This window comes from Ambystoma mexicanum, chromosome 5q (genome assembly GCF_040938575.1).
Source record: "Ambystoma mexicanum isolate Mex_15411 chromosome 5q, UKY_AmexF1_1, whole genome shotgun sequence".
NCBI lineage: Eukaryota > Metazoa > Chordata > Amphibia > Caudata > Ambystomatidae > Ambystoma > Ambystoma mexicanum.
In genome coordinates this window covers 464,076,071-464,091,579 of record NC_090933.1, presented here as the reverse complement: position 1 = coordinate 464,091,579, position 15,509 = coordinate 464,076,071, and positions in this window count along the sequence as shown.

Genomic DNA, 15,509 nt, shown 5'->3' with positions numbered 1-15,509 from the left:
CACTCGGGGTGACAAAAGCAAAACAAAAGAGGTGATGGCTGGAAGGTTTAGAATTAATCTCAACCTCTGGCATTGCTCTGGGTTACTGTTAGTGTTCACTACTCTTAGTCGTCTCTTCCTCGTCCCAGTACTATCGTGATCTGAATGACAGAAAATGAGGGGAGATGGTTTACAACAGCCTATAAAGGCAGGGGGATGGTAAGGTTGGTTCTCACCAGAAAGGGGGGATACCAGGTTTCTCATGCAGATACGCTATACCCAATCCCTAAGGACCCTCCATCCTGGTGGCCCTGGTGGCCCTTGCATATCCACTCCCAAGGTCAGGATTCAGGATTCAAAATCAATGACCTTTCCCTAGCCACCTGAGCAGAGGATCCATGGGGAGTAGGTGTGATGATACACTCAGGTTTCTCACATCCCTTTCCCCTATGTGGTTTGGACTGCGGTGCTTCACATGGAAACCGGCAGAGGAAGTCCATGTTACCTTGCTCTCGTCCCTTCCGGTGTTCCTCTGTGAAACAGTATGATTGAAGGTCCAGGAGCCAACACATAACCCTAGGATTGCATTCCTTCCTCTAACTAATCCGTACCAAAGGAGAGTGATCTGTAATCAATCGAAACCTACTACCCAAAAGATAATATTTGAGATGTATCACTGCCCATTTGACTGCCAATGCCTCTAACTCGACGAGGGAGCAGTTTTATTCCCCGGGGACAACTTCTGACTGATGTGTAACATCGGGTGCTCCAATTCACTGTGATTTTGAGATAGGACTGCTCCTAGCCCCATTAAGGAAGCATCAGTCTGGAGGATACACTCCTTAGAAAAGTCTGCTACCTTCAAAATGGTGCTCTGGCATAGGGTTTCTTTTAAGGTTGTGTAACAGATCTCATCCTCATCCCATCTGATTTGTTGGAGCTCAGCATTTTTCAATTCATCCATTATAACTGTTTTGCGTGAGGTGTATGGAGTGGTTTATATGGATGGTTTGAGGTTACTTTATCATGCAAGTGTTGTGAGCTGATATGTGCATGATGTTTTAACAACTCATTTGGATGCTGGGAGTGATATTTTGATATGTGCTATGTTTGTGAGGGGTGGAGTGTGTGATGTTCTGCCGATAGAGTTGAAGGCCCATATATCGGTTATCTTGAGCATGTGTGCCTGCTAGGAGCTATTCCCACATTTTAGAGTGCTTTAATACACATGCATTTGAATTAATTGTACCTTGGTCTGAGTGGAAATAATTGAGGCACTGTCTCCATTTTTGTAGAAATCCTGTGATATTAACTGTGACACAGTACATTTTATTTTGTGATGTGTGTGTTGTATGTGCAAGTGTGTGTGTGTTTGTGTGTGTCATGCTTGCTTGTCTTTGTGCATATGTATAAATGTGTCCTAGGTATACACAGAAAACCAATGAGGTGTTGCAGTGGCATGAATCTGTAAAAGCATGGTGCATTGCTGACATCGTCTTTTGTATGTTGTTTTATGATTTGAAATTGCAGATGGTTTTGGATCTATGGCTGCGACAGGTATGTGTGGAATTGTGTTGTTGTCCAGTCTAATGGATGTTCTGTACATGATGTGTGCTTGTATTGTGTGTCGTGATGCAACTGATATTTCTGCAATGTTGTTATTTTTCAGTTTGCTTATATGTCCTGCAAATAGTGGACTACTGGTTATTAATGTATATTCTGGCATCAGTGCTTCTTTATGAACATGGGACTTGTCTGGACAAACAGGTCCTATGTGGCATGGATGTGCAAGCATTATGCACTATCTGAGCTCTCAGGATACCCAATGTGATGGAGAGCTGGCTGTTATTAAGCTCCTTGCTGATGGGAAAAATGTGGCTACACCATGGTCAAAGACCCCATGTCTCGAGTTTTGATTTCTTTCTGCTTGGTTAGTGTCACATGGTGCTGTCTTGTAATGCAGCACGGAAATCATATGTTAGAGGCACAGCGCTACACTTGCATATCAGCGCAGCTCACGGGAACGTCACTAAATGTATGTGTGCCTTCACGCAGAATCATTGGTTGTCTCAGATAGCCCACTTTAACATCTGCAGCAATGAACCCCGTGTTTCCCATGGAGCCAGTGTTCATCGACTGGATCATGGAAACACTGATTGTGCTTAAGGCCATGGAAAATGTTGCCACTATTTGTTGTTTAAAAGGAGTTCTGAATTTATTTTATTATCATGGGGGATTGGATGAGGGAAGGGTGTGTGGGTGGTAGGTGTTTGTAGGTGTGGGTGCGCATTAAGGTGGTGAATCTGCTTCTCTGTCCTATGGTGTATTCACAATTGTTGGGGTCACTGTGTAAGTGTGAATGTGTGTTGGGGGTATAAGAATATCTTGTGACTTGTGCAGTGTATTCTTCATTTTCCTCTAGATATGCTGCGCATGTTTAAAAATATTTATATTTTTTAAGTTAATTTCTCCAGTTTGCGCAACCTAATTTAAAAAAAAACATTTCAGAGTGCACCAGTTCTGTGTAAGTGCTAGGTGGGTGCAGAACATCTCAGATCTCGGACTGGATAATTTTGATATAGGCACCTGGCAAGCTTGGTCTATTTTCTGGGCATATGGAAATCCCAAATCCCAGGATTTTTTTAAGGAATTAAAACATTGATGAAAGTTCACAACATTTGGCATACATGTTAGGATCCTGCTAGATCAGTTGCATGACAATTTCATAATGTTTTACAGATGGAACAAAGTAATTTCGGTAAACACTTTCGCTTTCCTACGTAAAGTGTCATGTAAACGTAGCTCTAGATTTACCACCTCTTTTTCATTCAAAATGGATGATATGGTTAAGAGAACACTATCCTGGGGGGTGGGGGATGTGGCCTGTGACCCAACAAGATGGCTGCTTAATCAATGAGCTTGCATGAAGTAGCAAAATACATGGCCTTTTACCTAGGAATAAGGTCGTAATTTAACTTTTTTCACTTCAGTACCTCAATATCTACAGCAGCACTAACCTCGGTGAGGGTTTTCAATATTTCTGCTGCCCTGCTGGAACTCCTCCTGAGTGAAGAGACCTCATTACTTGTGCGGCACCGCTCTGGTTTCCGGGGTTCATGAAACTCTTCATCTTCACACCGAAGTCAGCACACGTTGCAGGCCTGCTGGGGTCTCTGCTGGTCTACGGAGGGTGAGCCTCTCCATTGTTGCATTTTCAGTAGCTCTACCTCTGTGTGTTCGTCTGGCACGCTATTGTTTCTGCTATTGTGGCTCATGAGGTAGTGATGCAGCATAATATCTACGCAAGACAGTGTACTTTCCTTTCATTTAAGCCTACTCGCTGCTGACATCAAGTGTCATCCACTGGTATTGTCGTCCATTGTATTGTTGCTTACATTTCAATCCTTTCCTCCATAGTCGCATTCAAGAATATCTGAGCGGCACACTTACCTTATTTTATGAGAGATGGCTGATCAACAATCTTACCATTCCTCAGGAGAAATATCTCTAATTAATAAAGGCACTCAGAACTGACTACCCTCCAATCATCCATACCTGTTTTGGATTCCAGATCCTTAACACTGCAAGATGAGTTTACATCCTTTAAGAATGAGATTCAGTCGATTAGCTCCAGACTGACTGAGGTAGAGGAGCAGGTGTCTTTTTCTGAAGACAGACTAGAAGGAATGGAACAAATGCAGCACAAACTTCAAATTTTGGAGTCTGAAGTTACAACTTGGAGGATAGAAATCAGAGGGATATGGAGTCCCTGAAAATGCTGAACAAAATGACCCCATTAAACCTCTAATCAGATGTATTCCTAAAATACATGTAATTTCCTCCTCCCCTCGAATTGCAAAGAGTACATAGAATTAAACCACCCTTTACCTCCGAAAATTCATCACCAAGCCTTCTTACAGCATGCCTAGTACATCTTCAACAGGCTTGACAGATCTTAAGGGCTGCAAAAAATGTATCTCTGCTGACCTTTCAAGAAAATAAAATATATATTTTTCCCTGACATGAGACCTGCCTTGAAGAGTCTGGATGTCAAATACAGGCTGCTGGAACCTGTAAGAATGCTGATCACGCCTCCCAATGGCATTACAAAAGATTTCTTGGACCCTGATGGACTATGTGCACCCTCAGAGATGGATGTCACACCTGACGCAACCCTTCCACCAACGACCAGCTTCAATATTCAACAACATCTTCATGTTTATAACTTATCCGGCCACAACAAATTCAAACCTGGGAAGCCCCACCACTCCAGAAGTAGAGCTGAACCTAATCCTGCTCCAAATATATATGAAAGCCCATTTAAACATAGCATAGGTTCCACATATTTCTATACTTATTCAACCTTAGTTAATTTTGGTTTATACTGTATAAAGATGGCCTAATCCATTATTTCTACACTCATGTTTAGTTAGCTCCATATTACTCATTGGTCTATAGTGCAGTGTCTTGCTGTTTTCAATAGCAGCACCTAAAAGTTACCAAATGTATTTGCTGTTCATATCACTGTTTACTTGGTCACTTTTGTATTTATACGTGTTACTCACTATCATGATCATTATCAATGACTTTGCCTTTTTGTTTCCTCTGCTCATGTTACCCTCTAATACTTTATACCAATCTCTGGTATTGTCCATTCTCTGTGGCTTAACCATTAGACCACTTAAATTCCACTAGCCTCATTTTCCAGCTTACAATTCATTTGTACTGATGCTTGATTTTAATTACCTCATTTGTCATCATTGGTTCATTGTATTGTTTTAATGAGTATTAAAGTCATGTCATGGAATGTGAAAGGATCAAATAATTCGATAAAGAGACAGAGAATTTTAAGCCATATTGGGAAAAGTAACCCTGATGTTGCTTAAACACAAGAAACACATCTAGAATTCATCGAAGAAAATAACAAATTGGTTAGGTTATCGGCCAAACATGCGTTCTTTGCACCAGCAATTGGGTAGAAAGGTGGTGTTAGTATTCTTATTCATAAATTAACCTCCATTCAGTTAATTGACAACATCATGACCTCTCTGGCCGTTGCTCTATTATTGATGCCAATGTCTATAAATTACCTGTTTCTATTCTTAATATATATGGCCCTAATGCCCCCGAACCATCATTTTGGACTAATTTGAAACAATTCCTTTTCAATAAAGATTACAACCGGCTCATCATATACGGGGACTGTAATCACATTTGCGATTGTACCCTTGATAGGAAATCCATCACTACATTTCTGAATTCCAAACTGCATAAGCAATTTGATACATTTATGGAAGATTACGCCCTTGTCGATACTTGCCATTTTTTTATCTGGATACCAAAGAGTTTTCCTTTTTCTCCCCCATCCCCACAAATCCTTTTCTAGACTAGATCATATTTTCATTAATACAATGCTTGCTTCTAGTATCCTCCATTCGGAAATCGGCCCTATCATTATTTCTGACGATGATCCAGTCCTCACTGTCCTCCAATGGGAACCCCACCTTGTCCCTGCGTGTTGAAGTAGGTTCAACTCCTTCTTATTGAATGCTCCAGATTTCACTCAGCAAATTAATAATTTCTTTACTGAATATTTCACCTTTAACAATCCCCCTGATACCTTTATCCATAATAATTGGGATGCTTTTAAGGCCACCATGCGAGGTTCATTATACAATATACTGCATTTCAAAAGAAACAAAACAAAAAACTATCACAAGATCTCGTTCAGTCGATTACATTAATAGAACTAGCTCTGATACTATTTTTAAGTCCATCATTTCTAAGCATATAGAATTTTCTCGATACAGCACAAATAAAGCCTGTGTGTCCTTGCTTGAATCTAAAGCAACGTTTTATGGAGGATCAAATAAATCTGGGAACTATAAGCCACTTATCTTAAGAAGAGGAAATAAAAAACAATCATGCTTTCTTTGCATTTTACTCTCTACTTTACTCTGCCGACCATACTATCGTTAATGATGATATTTTAAATTTCTTATGCTCTAACAAGAAAACCATTGACCATTAATCATCCAGTAGATCTCTCCTTTTTAGGCACTCCTATCTAATTAAATGAAATTAAAGAAAGCTATCTTAGATCTCAAATTTGGCAAACCCCCGGGTCCTGATGGGCTCCCAATAGATTTTTATCATGCCTTCTCTACCTTACACTCCCCTAAACGTCTTGAGATTTTTAATGATTTGTTAACCCTAGGACATAGCTCGGGATCTGTTGGTGAAGCCCTTTATTTCTTCTTTCCCAAACCCAACAAAGATCCTTAAAAACTCGAATTATTTCTGATTCAAAAATATTAGCTAAAGTGATTGCTAATAGGTTAGATACTGTAATGCCCAAATTAATTAACACCAATCAAACAGGGTTCATCAAGGGAAGATATGCTACTCCCAATACTAGACTCATTAACGTCCTCTTACATGCACAAAACTCTCCACATCCTCTCATTCGTCCTGGCATTACATGCAGAAAAAGCTTTAAACAGATTTTCATTGCCCTTCCTGTTCGAATCTTTACTATGGCATGGGGCCAGCCTTTCCTTTACCAAATTTATTTCACTGTTATATTCTATACCTTCCACTAGTATCTTCATCAATAATGCCTTCTCTTAATCATTTGCCATATCTCGAGGCACTAGACAAGGCTGTCTGTTATTCCCACTCCTTTTATGTGTTAGCTCTGGATCCCCTACTCCAAAGTATTTAAATTAATGACAATATCAAAGGCATTATCATTAAAGATACATGTACCAAATGTTCTGCTTACACTGATGATATCTTACTCTACTTATGAGACCCATCTACTTTGATTCCTGCACCAATGCATACCATTGATCTATTTTCTAAAGTCTCTGGTTACAAATTAAACTTTAGCAAATCAGAAATCCTTCCTTTGACTAACTCTTGCATTGTGTCTAATTTTCCTGTCTATGCATTAAGTGGTGCCCCTCACTCATCAAGTATGTGGGCATCTCTATTGCCAAATTTACTCCCTCAACTTTAATTCTTAATGAAAATGTTATTATTGATAAAGTTAACACTTCTATTAATCAATGGTCTCCTTTATTTATTTCATGGTGGGGTTAATTAGACTCAATCAAAATGACTCTTGGTCCTATAATCCTTTACTATCTTTCTATGATAACAGTGCTGTTACCACACGCCTTCTTCCAAAAAGTAAATAAACATCTTTCTAATTTTCTTTGGAAAAATAAAACTCCCAAAATTGCTTTGAATAAGCTTAAAGCCAGTAAGGATTCTGGTGGTGTCAAATTCCCAGATTTTCTTAAATTTCAAAAATCCTTTTAATTATGACAAATCATTCTATTCCTTCCATTTGAATCCCAATTGATTAATGCCCCTGTGTGGATCAGAAATGCATGGAGTTACCTAATCTCATGTTCTCCCAGTAACCAAGATTCAACTAGTGCCTTCATACCAAACATAACATATTACAAAAATGGTAATCTGCCTGGTTACACATTTATTCAATAATAATACCCATACCTTTGCCCGAACTATGTATTCGAAACAATCATAATGATACTGGGGCTTATGCTGAGCTTGCTGGTCCGGAAATAAGGGTGCCGGTAAGCTCACCAGCACCCTTGTTTCTGGACCAGAAAACTACGGGTTTGCCATTCAGAGCCACTATGCCCGACAGATCTGACCCTGCCGGGCACAGCGGTCATGGTAAGCAAAGCCATCACGGAAGCACTGACACCGTTATCAACGGTCTTGGTGCTTCCATGTCCCCCCTCCCATAGAGTCCTATTGGACTCTATGGGAATGGGGATTCATAAAATTACCGGCGCCTGACTTCACGGCTGCCTTACTCGTAATAGCCCGGTGGCACCGGGAAGTCAGACACCGGTCATTTTTTACGGGTCCGGCAGCAACCCGCCGGTAGCTCCGGTAGGGTTACTTCCAGATCTGTAATGAGTGTATAGAATGTTGCGCCTAGAAACACTTGTGTACAGACGCATTAGAAAAGACTTATCATATCATATTATATTATCATATCAATTACTCTGGTGCACCAGTTCCACCAAAGCATCTAAATGATACCCTTAACCAACCCAAAGATTCTATTTCTAAACTCACCCTACAATGAGAATCTGATTGGGATTTGCACATTCCCCATGATGTTTGTATTAAGACCGTTGCTGCAAATCTTACTCAATCACAATATTTTATAGTACACAGAACATTTCTCACACCCCCAAGGATTGCTGAAATCACCAACTCGGTCAATAATCTATGTTGGTCATGTAAATCTCCTGCTGATGATTTTATTCATTCAATTTTAATTGCAAATGTGTTTATCCATCTGGAGCCAAATGTGGGAAGTTTTTCAAAATAGATTTTCTTTTCAGGAACCTTATCTTTATGTAATGTTATGATTGGTGTGTTAGTGAATCCCTTATATGTCATCTATACCTTCACGTGACTTATTTAATGTCTTTATCTATATTGCCTTTTACCTTTTTGCCTCCAACTGCAAAAACGCACAGTAATAGTTAATGGTGGAATTCCATTTGTTCCTTTGACAGAATTGAAAAAATGCATGCTCTATAATCTATGAAGCTACCTAAATTGTATAGCAAATGGAAAGTATTTAATTCTTATTTATCACAAAATATTCATTTTCTACAGAGAATAATGCTTCCCTCTCCTCCATCTTCCCTAAATTGTATCTGTGTACCTTATGTAGATCCTCCCCTGTTAGTCCTCGCTTATCACTAGTCTCCTTTCTTATTTTGCTTGATTTGACTAATAATATTATCTTAGTTTAATTCATTATATATCATATAATTGTATTTACATAATTGTAATCAACTTCATTACATCATCTCCGTTTTACTATTGTTGCATTTATTCCTTTAATTACCATTGTTTTCATGATTTTCAATAAAAATGATTTAACTACAAAGAAAAAAAGAGTACACTATCTTAAAAAAACTTCAATTCAGTGATATGGACTATGATGCCTACATTATCCACACTTGACGTCTGAGCCTGGGGCATGGCCTTTCGGCATGCCTTTTCCACTCCCAAGCCAAGTGATGTGGCCATTGTCCAATTTTTCCTGTGCTACGTATGCGCGACTGAGCCATTGCGCACTGGAAGTCACAGCCCATCACCATTCTTTCACCCGGGGAGAGATAGTTATCTTCCGTCCGGGTTGACACCGGTTTTTGACCATACACACAGGAATTAAGGAGTTTATGAACACTCATGAAACTGTAACACACCCCGCCCTGAAGAAGGATTGTTTAATCCGAAACGCGTCGGCACACATGATTGACAGGAGTGTGTTTATAAAACTCTGAGCGGAAAGAATCGTACTGCTCAGAAGGACAATCAAACCAATGTTACTCAGCAACATATGAATTCCTTGTTTAATTGAAGATGTTACAATGTATATAATTTTCTGAGTATACCTCTGTACCTCTGGGGTTTTTCAGCCCCATCTACTGCTAATATTTCTATATGCTATACGTTTTTGTTGTTGACAATGTTTTCCCACACTATTAGGAAATAGTGTGTTGTTAATTCAAATGGTTCTTAGTGAAACTGATATAAACAATACTTTTTCTGTTTAAATTCTGTCTCGTCTCAGTGCTGTGGTGCCTCGCTGGAGACGAGCCAATAAAGAGAGATTCAAAACACCTTGATTAATAAATATATGATGTACTGAGTAAATGCTGATTGCATTGTAAGAATACTTACATTTCTGACTCTCGTGTCCTAAAACCTCTCTGATAAGGAGTAGGACAAGACTCACGAGACTCTACAAAATAACCCTGGGGACTGTGTCCCATTAAGAGTGCAGCATAGGGCTACCAGCCGGCAACGGCTGGTGTGGGTCTAGTGCTTCATTGTCCAATTTTCCCAGTCATGACACCACCAAGACACCACCAAGACATCAATTGGGTACTTTATTCAGGGTATGACTCTGAACACCTCCAATAAACCTATTTTGCTCACTGGGCATGGCCATAGGCCACACCTAGGCCCATCAAATGTGCTTTGGCATTATTCATAACAGAAAACAAGAAATTCAGCCACATATGTCATTATATTGGTGCTGCGCACTGGCTTCCCATCCCATCAATAATACTATGTAAGACTGGATGCACTAACTGTAAGCAACCTGACTTCAGCTCTCCATGCTTCGGAAAATGAAACCCTTCACCCTCCTCCCCCCGTCTTGCACATTGATGGTGAAATGACTTCTGACAGGGCTCCCAGCTGTTCACTTGGATCCCATAAAAGCAGTTCACCTCGCTATAGCACGTCTTGTTATGGGGGCATGGAAATCTGGCCAAATCACCCCGCTCCTAGGCGAACTACATTGGTTTCCTCTCCAGGCTAGGATGCTATTCAAGTATGCTTATATTATGTACAAAGCAGTAACGAGTAGCACAGCAGCGTGCTTGGCGGTTTAGCTCCACTTACCTGGTGGCACAGGCTCCTCGAGCAGCAAATCGACCAACCAACTTGAATCACAAATCGTCCGCTAAGAGAGGACCTGCACAACAATCCTTCTCTTGTCGCGCAGACACACTCTGGAACGTGATCCCGGTGTTGTATCAGAATGCCCCACAATTCTCCTATTCGCAAATCTCTCAAAACATGGCTTTTTCAACAACTCCTAACCAAGGACTAATTTCAGTGGTTGCATAGACTGACACACAGACCTCAACTCACAGTACTGCACTACGGTTCAAAGAAGTCAGCCCAAATGCCTGCTACCGACAGTCTGTGCAGCGCTCTGCTGCACTCAAGTTAGATTTGTGCTTTAAACAAAATAACATTTTTTAAAAAAAATATTAGGCAACCACTTCTTACAAACTTGTCTACCTAGCTGCAGGTCAGTTGTGCCCCTTGAGAAGCCAGACCATCTTCAAGCATGAGATGAATTGGGCATGCAAGGATGAACACATACCTTTCACACCTGCCTCCTAGAACAAAATCCCATTGGCAATCCACACTTTAAAAACCGCAATTTTTGTTCACTACTCATGGCCTTTGGCTACCTACAACATCAGTGTGAAGCACGGATAGCTCCCTTCACCCAGGAAAGCATATGTTCCTGGGGCAGGATTCGCCTAACTGCCTGTCTGCACTAAGCAACAGCATTGCACGTTCTCTCTAGGTAAAAGAATGCCCATCTTTTTCACACATAACAGGTTTAGATACAGACACCTTTTGGTCTCTAATATTTAACACTGAAAAAATGTGGGTGAAAATCGCCACAATGAATTTTTTTGGAAGCATTGAACTTGGACTATGAAGATTTGACAGTCCAGGTTAATAACTAAACGATTGTACCTGTGGAAGAATTAAGATAAACAAGAAAATAACAACAGACCGAAAGCAAGCACATTATGAGTTTGAGATACATTTTCAGTAAATGTAAATTTACATTGGGTGTGTATCTCCTATCTAGGTGTTAAATGGTGCAGTTAAAAGAAAAACCAAACTGGTTGGTATAGAATGGACATTTTAAAGTTAGTCACCTGACTGAGATGTTACTAGAATGGAATAATAACAACATCTACAAATAGGTGTAGTACTGAATTACATAGTTATTGTTTGATATGAGTGTGATTAAAGACAACATGTTTGAGTTCTGGTGTGTCTTGTGTATGTTAAGTTGTATGTTCTTTTGCATTTTGACAATCTGTAGAGATTGTTATACTCTGTTAAATTTCTAAAAATGGTGTAATCATTTTATGTGAAAATATTGAAAAGTTGAGCTCATCAGTTTTAACAATTAAAAAAAAAAATGTAACCTTGGAATTTGAATCAATAAGTACACTTTTCACCAAGCACAGAAAACAAGGGGATGGGGCAGTAGCGCCAAAAATACCAGCAGCAAGAGAGGTATGCTCTCGGAACACTGCCGTCCAGTCGTCCCTCACCTTTGTCCAAAAGGAAATTCCGGGTAAGATGTAAACAGAAACATCTTGATTGAGTGCACAATTATAGGGCCTCATTACACGGATGGCGCTAAGGTAAGGGCACCGCTGCCGGTAATCCCTTAGCACCATACTGCAAGTCCCTCAGTGGGTCCCATCCTTAACGTGTGGCCAGACCACACGTTAAGGAAGGGACCCGCTGAGGGACTTCAGGGCAAATAACGGTACCGCTTTTAGCGGTACCGTTATTTGCTCCTTCCCCATTCCCATTGAGCCCTATGGGGGCTCAAATGGGAACGGGGAAGGGCCTTGGTGAATGGGGAATTACCGCCCCGCCAACCTTGGAATGGGGCAGTAATTCCCCCATTCACCAAGGCGAAATCGGTAAAATACCAGTGGCAACCATAGCGCTACTAGCGCCATGGTTACCGCCGTCCATGTAATGAGGCCCATAGTCTCTGCAACAAAGTAGACCAAGCACAGAATCAAATGCTTATTTCTACAAGTGACAACAAACGGGTCTTCCTTGGCAAGCCATGAGAGGGGTGCACATAGAACAACAATCGATAGCAGCAAGAAATGTTCAAAATAAACAGCAACTGAGGGATTAAAATGATATTACTATGCATCTGGATTTCAAGCTTAGATCTTCAGAGAACACTTCATGATTTCCCTGCAGCTTTCCCGGCCTACGGCATGATGTATGGTGCATATTTTGTTGTGTCAGTATCCTGCATTGTAAGCAAAAAAGTAGCATTTAGTACCTCTATTAAAGCACCATTAGAAAGGGTACCAGGATGGAAAAGAAGCAGAGAAAATGGCGTTCAAATAGCCGAACCCTAACTCCATTGTGCTTGAAAACATGAGACATGACCTTTAAAAGGAATGACATTTATTTTTCCTAGCACATTTTCTAATTCAATTTTCAGAGTGAGATGATAATGGTGGAAATCTTTATAAAAATAAAAGAGACTTGAAACGTTCTTTCCGGCGCCTTCAGCGAGAAAGGCCTGGCTAACATTTCGCACATGAGGAGCTGCACAAACAAAACGGCTGCCCCGGAGGAAAGGGCACATTGTAATGTTTGACCTTCCTGAGCCTCAGTTTAGTATAATAGACGTGGCTGTAAACTGCGCAAGAAATCGAATACATGCTAATTCTAGAACCATATAGCGTCGAGCAGTTGTTAACACCACTGGCGCTAATCATTGTCTGAGAGAAAATTAAAAAGGGTCCAATGATTTTGATTTATTGGGTATTCTTTCGACTTATCCATTAAAGCTGCATGGCTGAAATAAAGCGCTTATTTTCATGCAAGTGCTTGTAGAAGTGACAGTTTGAAACGTCAGTATGGGCTTCAATTTCAGCTTTGAGCAATTAAAGGTAAAGTGAGAAAATGTTGTCTCTGCATGTCCAACCTGGGGCTAATACAGGTGGGCCAGTTCGATTTGTTTCTAAGTCAATATTGCCAGGCTCTGATGAAAACATCCACATGGGAACTGCAACCTTTTTTGTCACCCCCTTCTTGATGGCAAAGAAGCACCAATATTGTTCATGTGTCGATCTAATGCCTGAAGTTCCTGCTTGGTTAAAAGGCATTCAGGAAAATCCCTTTATGTGATCCTTACACTGGCCAGTCATGCAAATATTTGGTTTAAAAGGCAGAGTTTGCACCTTACATCTTCCTGTCTGTCATTCACATACTTTTGGGAGTCCTGGAGGTGCAGTCAGACACATGAAGCTTGGTTTCTAGCAAGACAAGGGCAGAAGGTGGGCATTGGGAGGGTTGGGGTGTGCTCCAGTTCCAGGACGATCAGCTCTTGCATAATAGGAAAGGGGAAATAGAGATCCGTAGCTTTATTGCCTTTCTGAAATGTGGCATCCATACAATCCTGTGTGATCTGCGCACTGCCTGTTAGTCACTTGAATGACTGCTGTGCTGGTTTATGGACAAGCACAAATGCTGGCCAAGCAATGTTGGCTATACAATTTGATTTGCCTTTGTATTCCGTTTATGTATTGCCTGTTAATGATTGTGCCAGTATGCAGTGACACCTCCCCCTCTTTGATTTTTCTGCATATTTAATGTAAATTAAGGGACTTTGCAAAGTATCACCAGAATTTGTATGCTGTGTGCATATCGCACATCGGCAAGCTACTTGGATGCAATGGTGGGGGACAAGAGAAGGCCTATTAGCCAATCCCATGATCTAGTCTGACTCCTCTGATGCCCTCCAATCCCTGAGAGGCTTCCCAATGCAGGAGGGACTATTTAAGCAATAAGCCTTGAGCCGGGGGGCATTACTGCGTCAGGTAATGCCCTGGGCCCATAGTTACAGGCCCAAGCGAAGCAAGGGCATTAACAAAAGATCTGGGACATTACCGGATGTGATAATGCCCCCCACCCCATTGGACCGGTGTACTAAAAGCAACTTCAGTTGTGAGACGCTCCAGCATTTCGCAACTGAAAGAAAAAAATGGCCACCATGTAAGAGGAAACAGAGCCTGTTCTCCCTTTTCATGGCAGCCAATGAAAACAGTTTTAAAAAAGTAAACAAATAAGATGGCCATCATAGAACGGAGAAGGGACTACATGTAGACCGTTCTCCCTTTCCATAGTGGCCATTAAAAAAATAGGGAAAAAAGGTAAACAAAGAAAATGGCTGCCATGGAAAAGAGAGAAGGTACTACACGTAGTCCATGCTCCCTATTTATGGGGGTGTGTCGCTGATCAGGAGCGAACTTGACGGGGACAGAAATGTACCTGATGTGTACACTCCTGGAAAGGGACAAAAAACTGAAGGTAGGTGAGGCGGGAGGGGGAGGGAAATTGGTGTAAAAGGGGATTGAGGGAGGAGGGGATTGGGGGTGCAGGCCACTTACCTTGTTCCCTGGCGGGGAAGATAGTAGCCTCCAGTCCTGAGAGGCTCAGAGCGGTGGGATTACCATCTGGTAACACCCCCGTTCTGAGCCTCCTCTTTGGCTGGGAGGCCACCACACACCCCTAGCCGAATACTAATAATGGATATATCACCCGTCAGGACTTTTATAATAAAGATGCAACCTAAATTGTATAAAATGAGGAAGGTCTTACTGGCAGGAACACGAGAAATCAACTTTGGTGTTTAATAGGATTTCTGCCTCTTGCTTGCTAACATGTCAGAAAGTGACACCTGTCAAGCTCTGGTGCACACCAAGTTGTTGCAAAAATGACTGTGTGATTTATTTATTTTCAAAGCCAGAATTCATAATAAAATACAGTGACATATGTCTTTAAGCCATTGTGCAAACCACAGAATTGTAATTTCATAAATGAATAGGTGTTGTGGATTACACAAGCCTTCTTGGCAAAGCATGCCAATCATGCATGCTTTGCCTATAAGGGTATTTTCATATCCTGTCTGGGCCCACTGAAGACCTGTCTGCCCATGAAGAAACATCTATCCTGCCACCGATGAGCCTATGCTGGGCTCCTTATTACTATCATGAGCGGTGCATGTTCTTTTAAGATGGCTGCCACTGTGACCAGAAAGACTGCAAGGACCTGCAATCTCGTTGACCTCACCTCTGCAGTTTGCAGATTGG